The sequence below is a fragment of the Hyperolius riggenbachi genome, chromosome 1 (assembly GCF_040937935.1).
Source record: "Hyperolius riggenbachi isolate aHypRig1 chromosome 1, aHypRig1.pri, whole genome shotgun sequence".
Taxonomy (NCBI): Eukaryota; Metazoa; Chordata; class Amphibia; order Anura; family Hyperoliidae; genus Hyperolius; species Hyperolius riggenbachi.
In genome coordinates, this window is record NC_090646.1 from 554,325,052 (window position 1) to 554,349,142 (window position 24,091).

The window sequence follows — 24,091 nt, forward strand, 5'->3', positions numbered from 1 at the left end:
TTTACATCCCGTAAATACTTGACTCGTTTGGTGTCGGTGATCAAGGACTCCAGCCTCGACACGTTGTCCAAAAGTTTTTTATTTAAATCGTCATATTGTTGCAACGTGTCGAGCTTAGAAAGAGTCCCCTTGATCTCCGAGACCTGCAATCGTAGGTCAACCAATCGTTGTTCCTCATAGACAATGATCAATTTCATCAACTTGATTGAACAGTCACTTAAAATGGCGTTCCATTCTACAACAAAGTTATCTGAGTAGATGGTGGTAGGGACCTTCCTAATTCTCAAGCCACGTGGAATAATATTATCTGCTACGTATTGCTTGAGACTGGTAAGGTCCCACCAAACCTTGGTCTCTTTCAACATGAGATCCTCAAGCTGTATAAAAGCAGATTTGAGCGTTGCCTCTGAATTAATATTAGAAGAGGCCCCCAAATGTCTCGAAAACACTGCTGCAAATCTCGAGGATCGCTCAGGATCATAGTCCAAGTCACCAAGTGCAATCAAGTGGTTGTCAGAGGACCCAGAGTTCTGCAAGGAAATGTGTCCCTGTGTGGGCATATCAGGCCCAACCGCACCCACTGTTGAGCCAGTAGTACATAGGGCACCCAGATTGGGATCCAGAGTATGCGATAAATGTACATCCCCAAGGGAAGCATGTGCTGCTATGTAGGCAGCTGCAGACAGATTGGATAAACCAGTCACTGTCCCCAGATCACTAACCTTCGGATCCACCTTGGTGACTCCATGAGGTGGATCGGTTATGGCCTGCTGTTCCTGGGGATTGTCCTGGAGATTATCCCATAGACCACGCACTAGCTGCACACAGTGTGGTCGAACCTCCAGAGGAAGGTCATGGGCTTCCGCAGATGGAGGTACGGAAAGCCGGCCAGTCAGTGGCAAAAACCTACCGGAGATGCGGCGGGGGGCAAGCGGAACACTTCCTCCCTGAGATAAGGTGTCCAGAGACAGCCTGCGTGAGGCTGGTAGCCTGGGTCGGGCGCCCAGCTCTGACGTCATCAGATGCGCGCCGGAAGTCAGGGGAGTCCGCTCGACAGGAGCCTCCTCCGCAACTGGGGACCAGCGCACTCCTCCAGCAAGGAGGTCCCCACTCGGCAACACAACGGCAGAGAGGGCAGGGGCCACATCCAGTCCAGGATCCTCCATCCCGGAAGGAGCCGGCGGCGAACACAAGGCAGGTACACTTGTAGTGCTGGCTGCAGCTGTAGACTGTGCAGCTGTGGACGATGTCAAGATTTCCGAAGGCTGTGTTCCTACTGCTATTTGAGCTGCTGCTTGTGCTGCAGCTGTTTTGCGGACCATGTCCAGATTGCGCTGCACAGCATATATAGAGGACACTGCCTTCTTAGATGATGTAGTAAAAAGCACTTTGGTGGATGTTGAATCCTTGCCTGGTATGCATGAAGAGGCATTGCTGCGTAATGTTCTTTGTTCAGATTGGGCCATGCCTGGTGGTGATGATAGCTCTATGTGAGAATGGATGCCAATGGAGGGAGCAGAGAAAATGACAGGAGATACACTGTAAATGTGGAACTCCGCTCACACCTCCGTCCACCGACAGTGCAGGAAAGCAGGCTGCCAAGACCTCAGATCCAAGACCGTAGAAAGTGAAGTCCGCACGATGTCGGTAGAATCAATATGGCTTTATTCAATCGTTACACATAACAAGCTAAAAGCCAGCACCACATGCTGACATGTTTCGGGCGTTACACGCCCTTAATCATAGCATAGGCGCACATGAGAAAGGGTGACTCCTATATAGAGTAAGGTTACACCCGATACCACATGCTCAATAGACCCCACCCACAAAGAAAAGTGCATATAAAACAATGGGGGGAGAAAAGGACACACAGAAGGTCCCCACACTGAAATAATCTATTACATAAAAGCATTATAAGAAGCATAAAAATGTAAATGCATGCGATTAAGCACCATATAACATTAGGCAGCATGAGTTAAATCCTCTTCATAAATTTCAAGAGATTCAAGATTTAGACATATATAATCATGTGTAAACAAAAGACAAGGGTGGTCATTTGATCCACTCTAGGTGACTGTGTTAAGGTCCCATCTTGCGTTAAGTCCTCCCGGTGAGCGTGTCCCTAATTGGAAAATCCAATAGGCCTCCCTGGTAAGGAGACGTTTGTAAACGTCCCCCCCTCTCACAGGCCTTAGGACACGCTCAATACCCTGAAATGAGAAAGAGGACATGTCACCTGAATGAACTGATCTAAAGTGCTTTGCTACATTGGACACCTCTAGGGTCAGCCAGCCAGCCCCCCTGTAGTGTTCAGCTATACGTTGTCTGAGGTGCCTAGTAGTGCACCCCACATATTGGGTGTGGCATAAGGAACACGAGATAAGGTAAATTGTGTACCTCGTGTCACAGTTCATGTATTGTTTGATGGGAAAGGTTTTACCATTGCAAAAAGAAACAATAGAACGGGTGGGTTTGTGGACACTACAATAGTGGCACGTTGAGAAATTGCATCTATATGAGCCAGGGGTGGTCAGCCAACACGGTCGTTGTGTACTGGAAGGGAGAAGGCTAGGTGACAGGATGCTCCCAAGTGTGGGAGCCCCCCTACCCGCCCAGCACAAGAGGCACAACAAATACAAATACAACAAGAAAAAAGGCCGAGGCGGACGAGGAGAGGGGGTATAAAACACAACAAGCAGAGACGGGTGACTTCAATTTCCGATTATGCCACTCATACAGTTGTTAATCTTTCAGCCACTATTCTGTCCGCTTCAGAGATCGCATTACTCTCACGGGGGCTCTCCTTTGCCCCCACAACACATTTTGATGTGTTCTCCACACTTTTAGATGTCAACAAGTTTGTCAGGTCTGTTCTTCTGAGAAAGCATTTTATTGACGGGCGGACTGCGGATGGAGTGGAGTACGATTTATCAGATGGTGGAGGTATGGCCTTGCCTGATATAAGAAATTTCGGGGACACTAAATCTCTCTTGACTTTAGACTTTAGAGCAATTGCTCTCAGAGACGGTCCCCTTGGTTTCTGAAAATGACGTTAGGCCTGTCTCTATCCGCAATCCAGCCTTTTATCCGACGACTGCCCGCAGTTGATGCTTTCCAGGAGGTCATAGAGAGAGAACTACTTGAACTAGCTTCTGCTAAGGCCCCAGGCCTCCGCAGCAACCTCCCTCCGGCTGAAAAGCAGGCCCTCTCCTCCCTTAAAGACAATATACGCATTGTTATCAGGAATGCGGATAAGGGAGGAGCAGTGGTCGTACTGGATACGGAGGTTTATCGTATGGAGGCACTGAGGCAGCTCCGGGATTTGGCCACCTATTCTCCTTTGAGATGTGACCCTACGGCGGAGTACAGCAGACAGCTGCTTTCGCTCGTCTTTGGGCGAAAGTTTGGGAGTAATCTCCAAGCGATTAGCAGAGTATCTCGCCGTTTCTTCGCCTGTTGTTCCGGTGTTTCATCACCTGCCCAAGATTCACAAACAGGGGTTTCCCCCAGAGGGCAGGCCAATTGTGGCTGGGATTGGCTCTCTGGGGGAGCGCCTGGGCAATTGGGTAGATGAACACCTACAACCCCTAGTGCGACGTCTTCCCGGCTACATACGAGACACTAAGCATGTGCTTAGTAGTCTACTACACTTTCAATGGCATGACCACTACAGTTGGATAGCCATTGATGTTAAGTCACTATACTCTTGCATTCCCCATGCTCTCGCTCTGGACGCACTAGATTATCATATGGCGAGATACTCTGCTTTCTCTACGGACCTCCAGTTCTTCGTCGGGCGTGCCGTCCAATATCTGCTTACCCACAATTATTTTCTTTTCGAATCTGATTTTTATGTACAACGCTGTGGAGCTTCAATGGGAGCAAAATTTTCTCCCTCACTGGCCAATTTATATATGGGCTGGTGGGAGGAGCTCCACTTGTTTAGTGACTCCAATATTTATTCGAGTCACATTGTGTGGTATGGCAGATATATAGACGACCTGCTGGTCGTCTGGGACGGCACGCACGACGAGGCACTGCAATTTGTGGAGTTTCTTAATGTGAATTCTCTGAATCTGGTGTTCACTTCCCAGTGGACCTCCTCAGAGGTCAACTATCTTGACCTCACACTGAGGGGGGACCCCTCTTCTGCCTCTGTGGTTTCAGGCACGTACCGCAAGCCGTGTAGTGGCAACTCCACCCTGAGGGCCAACAGCTGCCATACGCCCCATACCATCCGTGCTGTTCCCGTGGGTGAGTCGATCCGGGCACGCCGTAACTGTTCTGATGGCTCGGCCCTCGGCGTGGAGCTGGACACTGTGGGTTCTCGTCTTGGGGAGCGTGGCTACCCCAGGTGGATGATAGAGAGGGGTAGGAGGCGGGCCTTGATGAGAACCAGGGAGGAATTATTGACTCCTGGCTCCCGCCGAACGCAGTCACGATCCAACAAAGACATGACTTTTGTGACTACCTATAGCCAGGAATATAAACAAATCACGCAGATTGTGAGGAAATCTCTTCCTGTGCTGCAGGCGGATGAAACGCTCATTCAGATCATCATGCAGGGAGTTAGATTTGCTAGTAGGAGGGCTCCCACACTTGGGAGCATCCTGTCACCTAGCCTTCTCCCTTCCAGTACACAACGACCGTGTTGGCTGACCACCCCTGGCTCATATAGATGCAATTTCTCAACGTGCCACTATTGTAGTGTCCACAAACCCACCCGTTCTATTGTTTCTTTTTGCAATGGTAAAACCTTTCCCATCAAACAATACATGAACTGTGACACGAGGTACACAATTTACCTTATCTCGTGTTCCTTATGCCACACCCAATATGTGGGGTGCACTACTAGGCACCTCAGACAACGTATAGCTGAACACTACAGGGGGGCTGGCTGGCTGACCCTAGAGGTGTCCAATGTAGCAAAGCACTTTAGATCAGTTCATTCAGGTGACATGTCCTCTTTCTCATTTCAGGGTATTGAGCGTGTCCTAAGGCCTGTGAGAGGGGGGGACGTTTACAAACGTCTCCTTACCAGGGAGGCCTATTGGATTTTCCAATTAGGGACACGCTCACCGGGAGGACTTAACGCAAGATGGGACCTTAACACAGTCACCTAGAGTGGATCAAATGACCACCCTTGTCTTTTGTTTACACATGATTATATATGTCTAAATCTTGAATCTCTTGAAATTTATGAAGAGGATTTAACTCATGCTGCCTAATGTTATATGGTGCTTAATCGCATGCATTTACATTTTTATGCTTCTTATAATGCTTTTATGTAATAGATTATTTCAGTGTGGGGACCTTCTGTGTGTCCTTTTCTCCCCCCATTGTTTTATATGCACTTTTCTTTGTGGGTGGGGTCTATTGAGCATGTGGTATCGGGTGTAACCTTACTCTATATAGGAGTCACCCTTTCTCATGTGCGCCTATGCTATGATTAAGGGCGTGTAACGCCCGAAACATGTCAGCATGTGGTGCTGGCTTTTAGCTTGTTATGTGTAACGATTGAATAAAGCCATATTGATTCTACCGACATCGTGCGGACTTCACTTTCTACGGTCTTGGATCTGAGGTCTTGGCAGCCTGCTTTCCTGCACTGTCGGTGGACGGAGGTGTGAGCGGAGTTCCACATTTACAGTGGACAGAGGAGGACACAGGCAGACACAAGAGGTACAAGGGCACATGAGGTACAAAGGGGGCATAATCCACAAGATGCTCCTTCACCATGGATGCACCAGGTTTAGTATATATATTTTTTTCACCGCTTTTTTCCTCTAAACCTAGGTGCGTCTTATGGTCAGAAGTGTCTTATAGTCCGAAAAATACGGAACTTAATAATTGAGCAAGAGGCAGCTAAAGATCTCTCTACCAAGCTCTCAAAAATTCTAGCAAAGGAGATCAATTATAGTAAATTATTTTTTTATTTAAAATCCTGTTTGTTGTAAAAGAACTAATTAAATCAAAACAAATGTAATCAAAATAACTTCTATGAATGCCTGCAAAGTCAAAATGCTATTTCTGTGAGACCCTCATGATTATAGTGGACATACTGTTTTTTTATTTCACTGCTTTGATTTGAAAAATATATATACAAATAAAAAAAATAGGAGGGGGGGGGGGGGGTGGATATTGACTGCCAACAGCGACAGGTTTGCTTACGTCCACTTCCCGTAATGGTAGTTTAAACTGCACAGACTCCGACTCCTAATGAATTTAAACTGTAATTAAAATAGAAAATATGATAAAATGTTCTATTTCTCAGATAATAGTCATCATAAATAATTAATATATAAAGTAATAGCTCTGCTTAGCTCACAAAAATGAAATAAACCAATAAAATTAGTTACTTGTGCTGCTTCAATAAAGCAGTCCCTGTAATTTTAAAGTCAGATATACATATCTGATCTATGCTCTAAGACTAAAGCCTGATGTGTAGCCGTGTCACTAATAGAGATGGTCAATGAGATCAATGAGATAGAAAAGGATTCTGCGTTGATGCCGATTTATGCAAATTTATGTATTCCCTTTGCTCGTGAAATCAAATAATTTGATATGTTGTTAAAATTTGGTTTAGTGACTAAGAATTGAAGGGTACCAGAGACGGATGAAAAGAAAAGTTTTATACATACCTGGGGCTTCCCTCCAGCCCCCTTCAGGTCAATTAGTCCCTCCCTGTCCTCCTCCACCACCTGGATCTTCTGCTATGAGACCCGGTAATTCAGCCAGTCAGCGCAGTGCACCCATGTGCCGCTCCTAAAGCCAGAAGCATTCTGCACCTGCGCAATAGTGCTGCGCAGGTGTAGTACGCTCACAGCAGCAGAGTGTACGCATGCGCACTACGCCCGACTGGCTCAAGTACCTGGCCTCATAGCAGAAGATCCAGGTGGCGGAGGAGGACAGTGAAGGACTGATTAGCCTGAAGGGGGCTGGAGGAAGCCCCAGGTATGTATAAAAAAAACAAAAAAAAACAAAAAAAAAAAACTTTAATTTCATCTGTCTCAGGTTTACTTTGTTACACAGTAGTACTATACTTTACCTATGCACTCCCCACAGAGCTGCAGGAAACCAACTGAGAATGTTGTGCACATTGAACATAGAGGTGTTGTCTATCACCCACAAACCTGGTTCAGATTGTACATGAAGAACGTGTAATGGAGGAAGAATTCCCTCATTCTCCTGCAGAGTACCTGCACATCATTCTTACATGTACCCACAGTTACTTTGTCTAGGGCCTGATAGATGTTCTTTGTTCCGGTCTGTACCTTTTTCAAGTACTCTTACCAAGGACTAGTTTTAGTCTATGACTAAAGGGAATAAATATGGCAGTCTACATATTCTTCTCACTTCAGTTGTCCTTTAAAATTCTTAAGCGTTGGCCGTTAAAGGGGAACTGAAGAGAGAGGTATATGGAGGCTGCCGTGATTATTTCCTTTTAAGTAATACCAGTTGCCTGGCAGCCCTGCTGATCCTCTGCCTCTAATACTATTAGCCATAGCCCCTGAACAAGCTTGCAGCAGATCAGGTGTTTCAGACTTGTCAGATCTGACAAGACTAGCTGCATGCTTGTTTCTGGTGTTATTCAGATACTACTGCAGAGAAATAGAGCAGCAGCGCTGCCAGACAACTGGTATTGATTAAAAGGAAATAAATATGGCAGCCTCCGTATACCGCTTAATTCAGTTCCCCTTTAAGAGATGAATTTAATGTTACATACTTTCAATCAACAAAATTGTAATATGCAAATTAGAGGAGTCGGAGACCATGGAATCCTAAACTGTGGAGTCAGAGTCGGAGTCGGTGAATTTTTGTAACGACTCCACAGCCCTGGTTTCCTAAAACGCTCCAAGCAGCGTTTCAGGAACGATTAACCATCCCTGAATGAGAATCGCAAACGCAATTGTGTCAAAATTGCAGCAAAATCATAGCAAATTTTTTGTGTGAAAAAGTCCTAAGTCTATCCAAGCTAAAAATCATACAACAGTTCATCCTGTGGAAAATTCACAGCAGATAGGGACCACAATGGGTCACTTGCCACCATGCACCATATTAAGCAATCATGTTATAGTAGTGCCAGAAAGGAACAGTGATTTATTCCTAGTTCACATATAAAATACAGTAGAATCCTTTTATAGTAAACTCTAAGGGACCTAGCCAAGTAGTATAATTTATCAGAATTTTATTGCATCAGATTTGGTAATGTATTTTTATACAGGGGCATGTCCGGGACCTGAGGACTGAGTTTACTATAGCCGGAGGTTTACTGTAACAGAGATTACTGTAACGCATTCTACTGTAGCTATAGTCAAGAGATTATAAATGAAAGCACTCTTATCATCACATAAAAATATTACAACTCCTTTTACTGCACTATATAAAACAAAAGTAAATATAAAATATATCTCAATTATTTACAGCAGCACTTGCTTTACAGATAACTAGGTCTGTTTATTTAAGCCTACAAACAGAATCCAAAGTAACCACTTCCACTCAGTGGCATAGCAGTAGGGGGTGCAGAGGGTACGACCCCAAAGGGGGCCCTTGGGCCAAAGAGGCCCTCCCTCAACAATAGTATTAGCTCTTTATTGGTCCTGTGCTGGTAATTATCACTTCTATGGGGACTTTTAAAAGTGGTAATCATTAAAGAGAACCAGAGACGAAGCACCCTCATGTATTTTATTACATTTATCAGTGGGAACATGACAGTAAACACCTACCCTGCTTTTAGTTTCATAGTTATCTGCTTAATTAGTCTATTAGCAACTGTGATAAGAATCCACCGACTATTCAGTCGAGGTTTGACCTGGAATCATTATAGCTGAGTCACTCTTCTGTGTAGTCTTTTCAAGCCCAAGCCTTCCCCTCTCCTGGCTTAGATTTCCTGCTTTGCATACTGAGAGCTGTGACGACATGGGAGAGGCTGCTGCTCCTGAGAGAGAAGCTCTGTGGCTGTAATATGATCCCTGTGTGCTCTGTGTGCACTAGATACTGATAATAACGGCAGTTTCATTCCTATGAGAGACACTTCCTACAGGCAGCTGTACATCATACCAAAATGAAAGCACATAGATGAAAGGCTGCATTTAGCCTAGATAGCAGCATAGTCTCATATAGCCTAGACAGCACATCCAGAACAACTGATAACCCAGAAGGAGAAGGGATATGAGCCGGCGGCCATATTTGATTTTTCCTGGAGCAATAATGGATAAAAAACACTAAAAAAGGCACACCAGAGCGGCAAAATTATCAGGTAGAGCATTTATTCTTTACAAGCTATCAACTGATATGTTTATTTTGTGTGAAACGTTCATCTCTGGTTCCCTTTAACAAACTGTTGCCCCTCTAATACTATGGCATTCCTTGGCATGTTTTGGTGCTCCATATTGACTGTTGTGTATAATAGAGTGCTTGGAGGGGCAATGTAACACCTGCACTGGGTTCCAAAGCTCATTAGCTAATCCACTTCTTCCATCCCATACTTAAAAGCAGTCCTAACATGTGTCTATGAATCGGCCGCTAAGAGGTTTGGGCTCAGGGTAAAGTCAATAAATGGCTTACCCTGCTCCTGCACAAGTCCCGGCGGTGTTAGTTACTATTCCCCCCTCCAGGCCACCATAGATAGTAGGAGTAACATGTAATTCCGTTTCCAGCTACTGCTAGTGGCCGAATTACAGTGTTTTTGTAATAATTTGTGCTCCGTCTTTTGACGGCACCCAAATCACTCACTGAGCGCTGCTATAGCTGTAATATCTATTACGACCTATGGTGACGGCAGCTGCACACAAATCTCCTACGCTGTTTTCACAGCATTCGTGCCTAACTGCTATAGGCCACCAAGTATGATGCCATTCTGTTTCATAAGGACCATTAGATCAGCATACTTAGCTGTAGGATCTCAGAACTGTCCATCATAAAACGTGTAAACACATCCCTTCCCCCCATGATTGCAGAGCCCCTTTTCTCTAAAACATAAAATGGTTAGCTGTATAGAAGAAAACTTTTAAATATGAACACAAAGGTTACAGGAACGATCTACATCCTGTCGTACCCTACAAACCCCAACTGATCGTACACAGCAAACGTAGGAAAGCACTCCAACCAACTCCACATAAGGAAAACAGGTGGATACATACAGCCATGTGAAAAAGTAAGGAAGCTTTGGCCTTGTTCCATAATAGCAATATTTCCATGTATAACTATGCCATCTGAATTTCAACAATCCAGATAAAAGTGATAAAGATGATGATATGCACCATTTTAGTTTTGTTGTTCCCCAAGCAAATAAAAAATGCATGAGGAAAATCATTAGGAAAGTCCAAGATATACCTCCAACTGCTAAAATTAGAATCAGGTGCAGCACAGCAGCTGCACATAATTAATACATTGTTAGAGAGGGAATCACATTACAATGAAGTGATAAACACAAGCATTAATATTTATATATACAGTTTCAGATGAATTTATAATTTTATCTGGGGAAAAGCCTGAACAACCTGCTGAAAAAAGCTTTACCACTAGCTTCCTCTTTAACCACTTGTCTTGCCACACAATCTTCATTTCCTCTTTTATTACCACTTTATCTTTGGATCTAACCGCAACATTAGTATTACAAAATACAAAAAATGAAGATATTAAATGATGTGCAGCAGAACATCAACCGCAACTAGACTCTGGCATCAATGCGGCTTCCAGGGAAGCCCCCGGTGCAATAGGACTACTAAAGCAACTATACTCTGGCATCAATGTGGCTTTCAGGGTAGCCCCCGGTGCAATAGGACTACTAAAGCAACTAGACTCTGGCATCAATGTGGCTTTCAGGGCAGCCCCCGGTGCAATAGGACTACTAAAGCAACTAGACTCTGGCATCAATGTGGCTTTCAGGGTAGCCCCCGGTGCAATAGGACTATTAAAGCAACTAGACTCTGGCATCAATGTGGCTTTCAGGGTAGCCCCCTGTGCAATAGGACTACTAAAGCAACTAGACTCTGGCATCAATGTGGCTTTCAGGGTAGCCCCCTGTGCAATAGGACTACTAAAGCAACTAGACTCTGGCATCAATGTGGCTTTCAGGGTAGCCCCCTGTGCAATAGGACTACTAAAGCAACTAGACTCTGGCATCAATGTGGCTTTCAGGGTAGCCCCCGGTGCAATAGGACTATTAAAGCAACTAGACTCTGGCATCAATGTGGCTTTCAGGGTAGCCCCCTGTGCAATAGGACTACTAAAGCAACTAGACTCTGGCATCAATGTGGCTTTCAGGGCAGCCCCCGGTGCAATAGGACTACTAAAGCAACTAGACTCTGGCATCAATGTGGCTTTCAGGGTAGCCCCCGGTGCAATAGGACTATTAAAGCAACTAGACTCTGGCATCAATGTGGCTTTCAGGGTAGCCCCCTGTGCAATAGGACTACTAAAGGAACTAGACTCTGGCATCAATGTGGCTTTCAGGGCAGCCCCCTGTGCAATAGGACTACTAAAGCAACTAGACTCTGGCATCAATGCGGCTTCCAGGGAAGCCCCCGGTGCAATAGGACTACTAAAGCAACTAGACTCTGGCATCAATGTGGCTTTCAGGGTAGCCCCCTGTGCAATAGGACTACTAAAGCAACTAGACTCTGGCATCAATGTGGCTTCCAGGGAAGCCCCCGGTGCAATAGGACTATTAAAGCAACTAGACTCTGGCATCAATGTGGCTTTCAGGGTAGCCCCCTGTGCAATAGGACTACTAAAGCAACTAGACTCTGGCATCAATGTGGCTTTCAGGGCAGCCCCCGGTGCAATAGGACTACTAAAGCAACTAGACTCTGGCATCAATGTGGCTTTCAGGGCAGCCCCCGGTGCAATAGGACTACTAAAGCAACTAGACTCTGGCATCAATGTGGCTTTCAGGGTAGCCCCCGGTGCAATAGGACTATTAAAGCAACTAGACTCTGGCATCAATGTGGCTTTCAGGGTAGCCCCCTGTGCAATAGGACTACTAAAGCAACTAGACTCTGGCATCAATGTGGCTTTCAGGGTAGCCCCCTGTGCAATAGGACTACTAAAGCAACTAGACTCTGGCATCAATGTGGCTTTCAGGGTAGCCCCCTGTGCAATAGGACTACTAAAGGAACTAGACTCTGGCATCAATGTGGCTTTCAGGGTAGCCCCCGGTGCAATAGGACTACTAAAGCAACTAGACTCTGGCATCAATGTGGCTTTCAGGGTAGCCCCCGGTGCAATAGGACTACTAAAGCAACTAGACTCTGGCTTCAATGTGGCTTTCAGGGTAGCCCCCTGTGCAATAGGACTACTAAAGCAACTAGACTCTGGCATCAATGTGGCTTTCAGGGTAGCCCCCTGTGCAATAGGACTACTAAAGCAACTAGACTCTGGCATCAATGTGGCTTTCAGGGCAGCCCCCTGTGCAATAGGACTACTAAAGCAACTAGACTCTGGCATCAATGTGGCTTTCAGGGTAGCCCCCTGTGCAATAGGACTACTAAAGCAACTAGACTCTGGCATCAATGTGGCTTTCAGGGTAGCCCCCTGTGCAATAGGACTACTAAAGGAACTAGACTCTGGCATCAATGTGGCTTTCAGGGCAGCCCCCTGTGCAATAGGACTACTAAAGCAACTAGACTCTGGCATCAATGCGGCTTCCAGGGAAGCCCCCGGTGCAATAGGACTACTAAAGCAACTAGACTCTGGCATCAATGTGGCTTTCAGGGTAGCCCCCGGTGCAATAGGACTACTAAAGCAACTAGACTCTGGCATCAATGTGGCTTTCAGGGTAGCCCCCGGTGCAATAGGACTACTAAAGCAACTAGACTCTGGCATCAATGTGGCTTTCAGGGCAGCCCCCGGTGCAATAGGACTACTAAAGCAACTAGACTCTGGCATCAATGTGGCTTTCAGGGTAGCCCCCGGTGCAATAGGACTATTAAAGCAACTAGACTCTGGCATCAATGTGGCTTTCAGGGTAGCCCCCTGTGCAATAGGACTACTAAAGCAACTAGACTCTGGCATCAATGTGGCTTTCAGGGTAGCCCCCTGTGCAATAGGACTACTAAAGCAACTAGACTCTGGCATCAATGTGGCTTTCAGGGTAGCCCCCTGTGCAATAGGACTACTAAAGGAACTAGACTCTGGCATCAATGTGGCTTTCAGGGCAGCCCCCTGTGCAATAGGACTACTAAAGCAACTAGACTCTGGCATCAATGCGGCTTCCAGGGAAGCCCCCGGTGCAATAGGACTACTAAAGCAACTAGACTCTGGCATCAATGTGGCTTTCAGGGTAGCCCCCTGTGCAATAGGACTACTAAAGCAACTAGACTCTGGCATCAATGTGGCTTCCAGGGAAGCCCCCGGTGCAATAGGACTATTAAAGCAACTAGACTCTGGCATCAATGTGGCTTTCAGGGTAGCCCCCTGTGCAATAGGACTACTAAAGCAACTAGACTCTGGCATCAATGTGGCTTTCAGGGCAGCCCCCGGTGCAATAGGACTACTAAAGCAACTAGACTCTGGCATCAATGTGGCTTTCAGGGCAGCCCCCGGTGCAATAGGACTACTAAAGCAACTAGACTCTGGCATCAATGTGGCTTTCAGGGTAGCCCCCGGTGCAATAGGACTATTAAAGCAACTAGACTCTGGCATCAATGTGGCTTTCAGGGTAGCCCCCTGTGCAATAGGACTACTAAAGCAACTAGACTCTGGCATCAATGTGGCTTTCAGGGTAGCCCCCTGTGCAATAGGACTACTAAAGCAACTAGACTCTGGCATCAATGTGGCTTTCAGGGTAGCCCCCTGTGCAATAGGACTACTAAAGGAACTAGACTCTGGCATCAATGTGGCTTTCAGGGTAGCCCCCGGTGCAATAGGACTACTAAAGCAACTAGACTCTGGCATCAATGTGGCTTTCAGGGTAGCCCCCGGTGCAATAGGACTACTAAAGCAACTAGACTCTGGCTTCAATGTGGCTTTCAGGGTAGCCCCCTGTGCAATAGGACTACTAAAGCAACTAGACTCTGGCATCAATGTGGCTTTCAGGGTAGCCCCCTGTGCAATAGGACTACTAAAGCAACTAGACTCTGGCATCAATGTGGCTTTCAGGGCAGCCCCCGGTGCAATAGGACTACTAAAGCAACTAGACTCTGGCATCAATGTGGCTTTCAGGGCAGCCCCCGGTGCAATAGGACTACTAAAGCAACTAGACTCTGGCATCAATGTGGCTTTCAGGGTAGCCCCCGGTGCAATAGGACTATTAAAGCAACTAGACTCTGGCATCAATGTGGCTTTCAGGGTAGCCCCCTGTGCAATAGGACTACTAAAGCAACTAGACTCTGGCATCAATGTGGCTTTCAGGGTAGCCCCCTGTGCAATAGGACTACTAAAGCAACTAGACTCTGGCATCAATGTGGCTTTCAGGGTAGCCCCCTGTGCAATAGGACTACTAAAGGAACTAGACTCTGGCATCAATGTGGCTTTCAGGGTAGCCCCCGGTGCAATAGGACTACTAAAGCAACTAGACTCTGGCATCAATGTGGCTTTCAGGGTAGCCCCCGGTGCAATAGGACTACTAAAGCAACTAGACTCTGGCTTCAATGTGGCTTTCAGGGTAGCCCCCTGTGCAATAGGACTACTAAAGCAACTAGACTCTGGCATCAATGTGGCTTTCAGGGTAGCCCCCTGTGCAATAGGACTACTAAAGCAACTAGACTCTGGCTTCAATGTGGCTTTCAGGGTAGTCCCCGATGCAATAGGGCTACTAAAGCAACTAGACTCTGGCATCAATGTGGCTTTCAGGGTAGCCCCCGGTGCAATAGGACTACTAAAGCAACTAGACTCTGGCATCAATGTGGCTTTCAGGGTAGCCCCCTGTGCAATAGGACTACTAAAGCAACTAGACTCTGGCTTCAATGTGGCTTTCAGGGTAGTCCCCGATGCAATAGGGCTACTAAAGCAACTAGCCTCTGGCATCAATGTGGCTTTTAGGGTAGCCCCCGGTGCAATAGGGCTACTAAAGCAACTAGACTCTGGCATCAATGTGGCTTTCAGGGTAGCCCCCTGTGCAATAGGACTACTAAAGCAACTAGACTCTGGCTTCAATGTGGCTTTCAGGGTAGCCCCCGGTGCAATAGGGCTACTAAAGCAACTAGACTCTGGCATCAATGTGGCTTTCAGGGTAGCCCCCGGTGCAATAGGGCTACTAAAGCAACTAGACTCTGGCATCAATGTGGCTTTCAGGGTAGTCCCCGATGCAATAGGACTACTAAAGCAACTAGACTCTGGCATCAATGTGGCTTTCAGGGAAGCCCCCGATGCAATAGGACTACTAAAGCAACTAGACTCTGGCTTCAATGTGGCTTTCAGGGTAGCCCCCTGTGCAATAGGACTACTAAAGCAACTAGACTCTGGCTTCAATGTGGCTTTCAGGGTAGTCCCCGATGCAATAGGGCTACTAAAGCAACTAGACTCTGGCATCAATGTGGCTTTCAGGGTAGCCCCCTGTGCTATAGGGCTACTAAAGCAACTAGACTCTGGCATCAATGTGGCTTTCAGGGTAGCCCCCTGTGCAATAGGACTACTAAAGCAACTAGACTCTGGCTTCAATGTGGCTTTCAGGGTAGTCCCCGATGCAATAGGGCTACTAAAGCAACTAGACTCTGGCATCAATGTGGCTTTCAGGGTAGCCCCCGGTGCAATAGGGCTACTATAGGAACTAGACTCTGGCATCAATGTGGCTTTCAGGGTAGCCCCCTGTGCAATAGGACTACTAAAGCAACTAGACTCTGGCATCAATGTGGCTTTCAGGGTAGCCCCCTGTGCAATAGGACTACTAAAGCAACTAGACTCTGGCTTCAATGTGGCTTTCAGGGTAGTCTCCGATGCAATAGGGCTACTAAAGCAACTAGACTCTGGCATCAATGTGGCTTTCAGGGTAGCCCCCGGTGCAATAGGGATACTAAAGCAAGTCTTAAAGGACCACTGTTGCAAGAAATTGTAAAGTTTAAAATATATGTTAACACATACAAATAAAAAGTATGAGTCATAAATGACTTTTCTCCTATGTTGCTATCACTTACAGTAAGCAGTAGAAATCTGACATTACTGACAGGTTACATAGTTATTTTGGTTGAAAAAAGACATACGTCCATCGAGTTCAAGCAGTAAAAAGTACAACACCAGCCTGCTCCCTCACATATCCCTGTTGATCCAGAGGAAGGCGAAAAAAACCCTTACAAGGCATGGTCCAATTAGCCCCAAAAGGGAAAAATTCCTTCCCGACTCCAGATGGCAATCAGGTAAAATCCCTGGATCAACATCATTAGGCATTACCTAGTAATTGTAGCCATGGATGTCTTTCAACGCAAGGAAAGCATCTAAGCCCCCTTTAAATGCAGGTATAGAGTTTGCCATAACGACTTCCTGTGGCAATGCATTCCACATCTTAATAACTCTTACTGTAAAGAACCCTTTCCTAAATAAATGGCTAAACCGTTTTTCCTCCATGCGCAGATCATGTCCTCTAGTCCTTTGAGAAGGCCTATGGACAAAAAGCTCATCCGCCAAGCTATTATATTGCCCTCTGATGTATTTATACATGTTAATTAGATCTCCTCTAAGGCGTCTTTTCTCTAGACTAAATAAACCCAGTTTATCTAACCTTTCTTGGTAAGCGAGACCTTCCATCCCACGTATCAATTTTGTTGCTCGTCTCTGCAACTGCTCTAAAACTGCAATATCTTTTTTGTAATGTGGTGCCCAGAACTGAATTCCATATTCCAGATGTGGCCTTACTAGAGAGTTAAACAGGGGCAATATTATGCTAGCATCTCGAGTTTTTATTTCCCTTTTAATGCATCCCAAAATTTTGTTAGCTTTAGCTGCAGCGGCTTGGCATTGAGTACGATTATTTAACTTGTTGTCGATGAGTACTCCTAAGTAGAGTTGGGCCGAACAGTTCGCCTGGCGAACCTCTCTGGGCCTCTTACTACTTCCGGGTCGCAATGACCCGGAGTAGTACGCCTGCGCTGCCCGGCGGAGCGCGTCCTAGATCGCGCTCCTGTTGCCGGGCGCTCTCTGCGCATGAGCGTGACGTCACTCATGACGTCACGCACATGCGCAGAGAGTGCCCAGCAACGGGAGCGCGATCTAGGACGCGCTCCGCCGGGCAGCGCAGGCGTACTACTCCGGGTCATTGCGACCCGGAAGTAGTGAGAGGCCCATGAATTTAGAGATGTTCGCCGGCGAACGGTTCGGGAACCGTTCGCCACATCTCTACTCCTAAGTCCTTCTCCAAGTTTGATGTCCCCAACTGTATCCCATTTATTTTGTATGGTGCTAGACCATTAGTACGACCAAAATGCATGACTTTACATTTTTCAACATTGAATTTCATCTGCCATGTACAGTATGTGCCCATATAGCCATCCTATCCAGATCCTGTTGCAATATGACACTATCTTCCTGAGAGTTGATGATTCTGCACAATTTTGTATCATCTGCAAAAATAGCAACATTGCTCACTACTGCATCTACTAGGTCATTAATAAATAAATTGAAGAGCACTGGACCCAGTACAGACCCCTGTGGGTTTTAGGCTAGTTTTAGGCTAGTCCAAAGTTTTTCCTCATACATTTTTTTTATTTGCTTGGTGAACAACAAAACTAAAATTTCATCAGCTTTATCACTTTCACCAGGATTGTTGAAATTCAGATGAGATAGTTATACATTAAAATACTGCTATTATGGAACAAGGCAGGTATACTGAATCAGTATGACTACCACAGCATCTTGCAGCGGCATGCTATTCCATCCGGTTTGCGTTTAGTTGGACGATCATTTATTTTCAACAGGACAATAACTCCAAACACACCTCCAGCCTGTGTAAGGGCTATTTGACCAGGAAGGAGAGTGATGGGGTGCTGCGCCAGATGACCTGGTCTCCAGAGTCACCAGACCTGAACCCAATCGAGATGGTTTGGGGTGAGCTGGACCGCAGAGTGAAGGCAAAAGGGCCAACAAGTGCTAAGCAACTATATATATATATATATATATATATATATATATATATATATATATATATATATAGTCCTGTGCAACACCCACCTATATTTGTGGTGATTTCATAATTTGAAGTGCTGACATGCTGGTAATGCTACGCCTTATGACCTGCTTCTGACTGTTGCTGTGAGACGTAACACCAGTCAAGTTGTAAGTGGCTGTCACATCAGTGTCTGTTTTTTCTTTTCTTTTTTTAATTAGTCAGTGTCTGTCTTTTTGCTCAGATGTACTTCCATTTCGTGCCAGCCCTGCTTCTGAGATTTTTTTCTATAATGTAACAATTTTCAGACCAATAATGCAAAAATTTTAAAATTTAAAATACATGTAAACACACATAAATAAGAAGTATATTTCTTTCAGAGTAAAATGAAAACAAAGGTTACAGGAACCATCTACATCTTGCTGTCTCCTACAAACCACATGGGTAGCACCTTACAAAAGTATGAAAGCACTCCAACCAACGCCACATAAGGAAACAGGTGGTTACATGCAGATATAGAGATATATATATATATATATATATATATATATATATATATATATATATATATATCCCGTCTTTCCCCGAAAATAGCACACTGTCTTATATTAATTTTTACTCTAAAAGATGTACTAGGGCTTATTTTCAGGGGATGTCTTATATTTCTATTAGGAAGTGTCTCTCAGCAGAACATTTCCTGTTCCTTTGTACTGTGATGTTCATGGATTTGAAAGTGTGCTACTGTACTGATCAGGCACCTGCCCTGTCTTCTCTGCACACAGCTGATAACCTTGCTGTGTGCTGGGAGGACAGGATCAGTGTCCGATTGGCACTGCACTGCTGTGTTCCCACTTACTGGCTGCCCTTCCTCCTCTTTAACTTCTGCTAGGGCTTATTTTTGGGGTAGGGCTTATATTTCAAGCATGTTCAAAATTCCAGGTAGGGCTTATTTTCAAGGTAGGTCTTATTTTCAGGTAAAGGTGTATAATATTATATATATATATATATATATATATATATATATATATATATATATATATATATATATATAAAAATGTATTTATTTTTTTTTATTTATTTTTTTTAAGCCTCCGTTATCCAGCACCGACAGGGATTTGCTGATGCTGGATAAGTGTGCCTTCTGGTTGCTTGAGGCTCAATGTTAAAAATAAGCCTAGCTAGCACAGCACTATACCCCACTCTCTATTCATACCATGAACTACTGCTGCTACCTATGCTACCTATGCAAAGGCTGTATTTGTAAAATAATTTGCCAAATACAGCCTTATGTCATGAAAAGGAAATAGAAGGCTAACACTTCTATTTGGCTGAGAAAACACAGTTGATAACAACAGCTCAAAGGGTTATTACTTCTGTTAGTTTTGCAGCTGAATTAAGCAGATTTCACATCAGACTGTCATGGCTGATATTTAAGATTCAGTCTTTAAAATGAAGCCCTGAGACTGTAAATAAAAAAGAGATTTAGTTCTTTAACTAATGTTCCATTTATCATTAGTACTACACATACAATAATTATGTCATAAGTTTATGTTTTAGTTCAGGTTTGTTTTAATGGCATTCTAACAATGCAATGTAAAGGGCATCAAAACACCCTCCTGCATTATTATTATTATTATTATTATTTATTGTATTTATAAAGCGCCAACATATTACGCAGCGCTGAACATTAATTTAGGTTACAGACAATATTTAGGGGTGACATACAGCAATATGACAATACAGGAATACAAGAAAACCAGACCACACAGCACAGTATGAGTACAAGGTAATGCTTAGTCAGTCACTGGATGAAGCATGGAGATTAGGCAAGTTAGGTTCACTCAGATGCATAGCATGGGTGCACAGTAATGGAGGTGCAAGATCAGGTAGGACACAAAAGGAGGAGGACCCTGCCCAAAGGCTTACAATCTAGAGGGAGAGGTAAGGACACGAATGGTAGGGGACCAGAGTTCAGCTGTAGGTTTAGAGCACTTGTGAGGGGTGGTAGGCCAGAGTGAAAAGGTGAGTTTTGAGGGCTTTCTTGAAGATGTTGAAGGAGGGGGCTGCCCTAATGGGTGGAGGTAGGGAGTTCCATAGTGTTGGAGCAGCTCTTGAGAAGTCCTGGAGGCGTGCATGGGACTGGGTGATTCGGGGGGCGGTTAGGCGAAGTTCATTGGAAGAGCGGAGTGAGCGGCTAGGTGTGTACCTCTGAGTAAGATCGGAAATGTAGGTTGGACAGGTTTTGTGGACAGATTTGTAGGTCAGACACAGTATCTTGAATCTGATTCTGGACTGGATAGGAAGCCAGTGGAGGGATTCTAGGAGGGGATCCGCCGTGGTGGAGCGATGGGAGCAGTGGATAATTCTGGCTGCCGCATTCATGATGGACTGCAGTGGGGCTGTTCGGGTCATAGGGAGACCAGACAGCAGGGCATTGCAGTAGTCAAGGCGGGAAATTATGAGGGCATGGATGAGGAGTTTGGTGGTGGCAGAGGTCAGGAAAGGGCGAATCTTACAGATGTTACGAAGGTGGAAATTGCAGGACTTTGTGAGGTTTTGGATGTGGGAAGTGAAGGAGAGTGCGGAGTCCAGGGTGACACCCAGACAGCGGGCTTGAGAGGTAGGGCGAATGGTAGTGTGGTTAACAGTGACATGCACATCTGGGAGGTTCGTGGATGGCCGGGGTGTGAAGATCATAAATTCCGTTTTGTCTAGATTTAGTTTCAGGAACCTAGCGGACATCCAGGAGGAGATGGCTGATAGGCAGGAGGAGACCTTGTCCATGGTAGTGGTGGATATGTCAGGGGTGTGGAGGTAGATCTGGGTGTCATCTGCATACAGATGATAGTTAAAACCCATGGAGGAGATAACCTTGCCAATGGAGGATGTGTATAGGGTGAACAGTAGGGGGCCAAGGACCGAACCTTGGGGGACTCCCACCGAGAGGTGGTTGGGGGTGGAAGAGGACTCATTGAAGGCGGTCGTGAAGGAGCGGTTGGAGAGGTAGGATGAAAGCCAGGACAGGGCGAGATCATGAATGCCCAAGGACTGGAGGGACTGGAGGAGTAGGGGATGATCTACTGTGTCAAACGCTGCTGACAGGTCAAGGAGGAGGAGAATGGAGTATTTACCTTCAGCTTTAGCTAAGGCAAGGTCGTTGACCACTTTGGTGAGAGCAGTTTCGGTTGAGTGGGCAGGCCGAAATCCAGATTGGAGTGGGTCTAGCAGTGAGTTGGCATTGAGGTACTGGGTCAGGCGTTTGTGAACCAGGCGCTCAAGAAGTTTTGAGGCAAAGGGGAGGAGGGAGATAGGACGGTAGTTGGAGGGTAGCGAAGGGTCGAGGGAGGGTTTCTTGAGCAGGGGTAGTACAGTGGCCTGCTTGAAGTCTGAGGGGAAGGTGCCTGTGGATAGGGAGAGGTTGAACAGGGTAGTGAGGACTGGGGCCAATTCCGTGAAGTGAGGCTGGAGTAAATCGGAAGGGATGGGGTCAAGGGGTGAAGTAGTGGTATGGGAAGTCTGCAGTAGGCATACTGCATATTGTTGCACTGACCCGTCTTTACAGTTGCATACACTTGTCAAGGCAGTTCCTTCAAAAATGCAGTACATGTCAATTTGTGTTGATGCAATGCACCTGAATTCACTCATTTTAAGTATGAACAGGCCCTAGGAAACCTACAACTTTGCTCTCAAAATATCCACAACTGGTTTGTGAAGCACACTGTATCTATATGGTACACACCTCTTTCAGGTTTATACAGGTTGTAAATTGCAGGGTAGTCGCACACTAGTGAACCAGAAATATTACCACCTCCACCTACATCATGATGACTCAAAATAATGACTTTAAAACAATCGTATACAGTAGGTGATTAAACAACATGTTTAACAATGCCATTGAGGCCTACAAGAGAAAGGAAAACTGGGCAAGATCAAAGCCTATGTTGAACAAGACAAGGTTAGAGCTTTTATTGTTTTGAATTCTACATTCCTAAAACATTCTGATTAGAGAACTTGTAGTACCATGTGTGACAGGAAGTAAGAAAACCTCTACAGCAAAAAGAGCTTTGAAGTGAACCTGACCTCTTGCACAGGACAGAAGGATACCAGAGAGAAATGCACTCTGTGTGTATTCAGAAAGTTTCGCCTGTCTAATCCCCCCCTCATCCGTGATTAATCACAAGCTGTGTCAGCTCAGGAACTTCCCTTGCCACAGCAGAACAGCTAATTTGTAAGCACATGATGTTTACAATATGTCTGCTTCCATGAAAGCAGGAAGTAGACACACTACAGCTTTCTGGCAGGATTTGTATCAGCTGCAACAAAGAAATGTTCTTCTTTAAAAGGTTGTTATGCTGTTGCTTATCTTTTACAGCAGAGAGGGAGTTCTGAGTTCAGGTCCGCTTTAATAACAGGTTCATGTAACACAAAATAAGAATATATTTTGGTCAAAGTATGTTACCACTTACTGTTTATCACTCCTTTCCTAATGTGTAATGTTCTGCGAAAGAATGCCTAAATGGTGTCCAATGATGTATTCTCCAGTCTGCAGAAGAAATAGAAAAAATAAAACTGAATTTAGCAGTCAACAAACTGTATGACTATATCTTACTGCTACGTCAAGCTGATTCTTAAAAAGTGACAAAACAAGTACATTTCTGTATGCTTCAAAGTCTTAAAAACAAAGCTAAAATCAGCAATGCAAGTATACAGCATTATTGATCAAAGCCTCATTCTAAATGCATGAAAAAGAAAAGGGAACACCGCTCATCACACCAACAATTGTCACACCGGCCAGGAGCAGGACCATAGGCACACAAGCCGTATATACTTTGAAGAAGAAAAGGATCTGCCCAAATCGTCCATATAAAAGTCAGATTTTTATTTTAAAAAATGGTATACTGGACAGGCAAATCAGCTCACGCATATCGGAGCCTTACACTCGCTCCTACAGGAACACATACTTGTATATGCGTGGCCAGGGTGCAATGGAGGTTGACTTAGAACTCAACCTCCATCACAGGAAAAAAAAGTGAGCCGCGGCTGGGGAACCGAGGATCGTTCCAGGACTGCAATGGCACAGGTTGGCTGCAAGGGGCTGGCAGAAGCCCAAGGTAAGTGAAACTCTTATTTTTTTTAATCAGTTTTCAATTCCGCTTTAAGTATAAATAGACTATCACTTTAAAGCCCAACTTCAGGTACAACTTCCTTTAGTTCTCTAGAGAATGGAAAAGGATAAAGCATTGTTACCGTTGCCTGTGCTGGGAACAAGTTTCTACTCACCTCATCCCACTAAGAAAGGCATGAAAAGGGGGTGACTTATAACAAATGATGTTACCACAGTAAGGCGCCACTCATGCTTTCTTCCCCTCCCCTCTCAATGGGGTTTAAAGAAAAATTTGTCCTTTTTAGAAAATAAGGCGGAAGATAACTGCTGCATCAGTTCATAGCCATTGTACTCCTTAGCAATCTTCAGATGCCTGCTCATTCCCTCACCAACACTGTTGCCGTCTCCATTAACCGAGCTGCAATCATAGGAGGTTACCTAGGTAACAAAATAAACAGGAAGCACTATATATACAGACACCTAACAACAACCTATACTGTTAGGCCCCGTTCACACTTGCATTTTGCCATACAAACGGACCGGATCCTGATCGGATCCTGATCGGATCAGGATCTGATCCGGATCCGGATCCGGTCCGTTTGCATCAGGCATGCATCAGGCTGCCATCCGGATCCGTGGGCAAAAAATAGCGAAATTTAAATTAAAAAATGTTGGGGTCAGCAGAAGGTGCACCTGGTGCACCTGTAGAATCAGGTTCCTCCGCTGTAGGCCTCACCTCCACCTCCGACATACTGCCAAACAGCTCCAGCACGTCTGTCACTGCTGCTCCTCTCCAGACATGCTTGGCCCATGTGTCCCCATCCGAAATGGCCGCTTGGATACGCATAGGAAGTGGGGTATAACGTCAGGTGTTTGTAGGCAGTGTGCTCTGTGCCTTCCGTTTCCCATTGGTTCCTGTGTTCCGGTTGGTGCTGTCAGGCTCCGGTCCG

General features: G+C 45.4%; 1 protein-coding gene across 1 annotated transcript in view; it reads right to left on the reverse strand.

The window, feature by feature from the left end:
* The window catches only part of FER (FER tyrosine kinase), a 294,362-nt gene that overhangs the window by 223,987 nt on the left and 46,284 nt on the right, over positions 1–24,091 (reverse strand). The window contains exon 3 of the mRNA XM_068247417.1: positions 22,504–22,580. The gene's annotated coding sequence lies outside the window, so the exon portion shown is untranslated. The remainder of the gene's footprint in view (positions 1–22,503; positions 22,581–24,091) is intronic.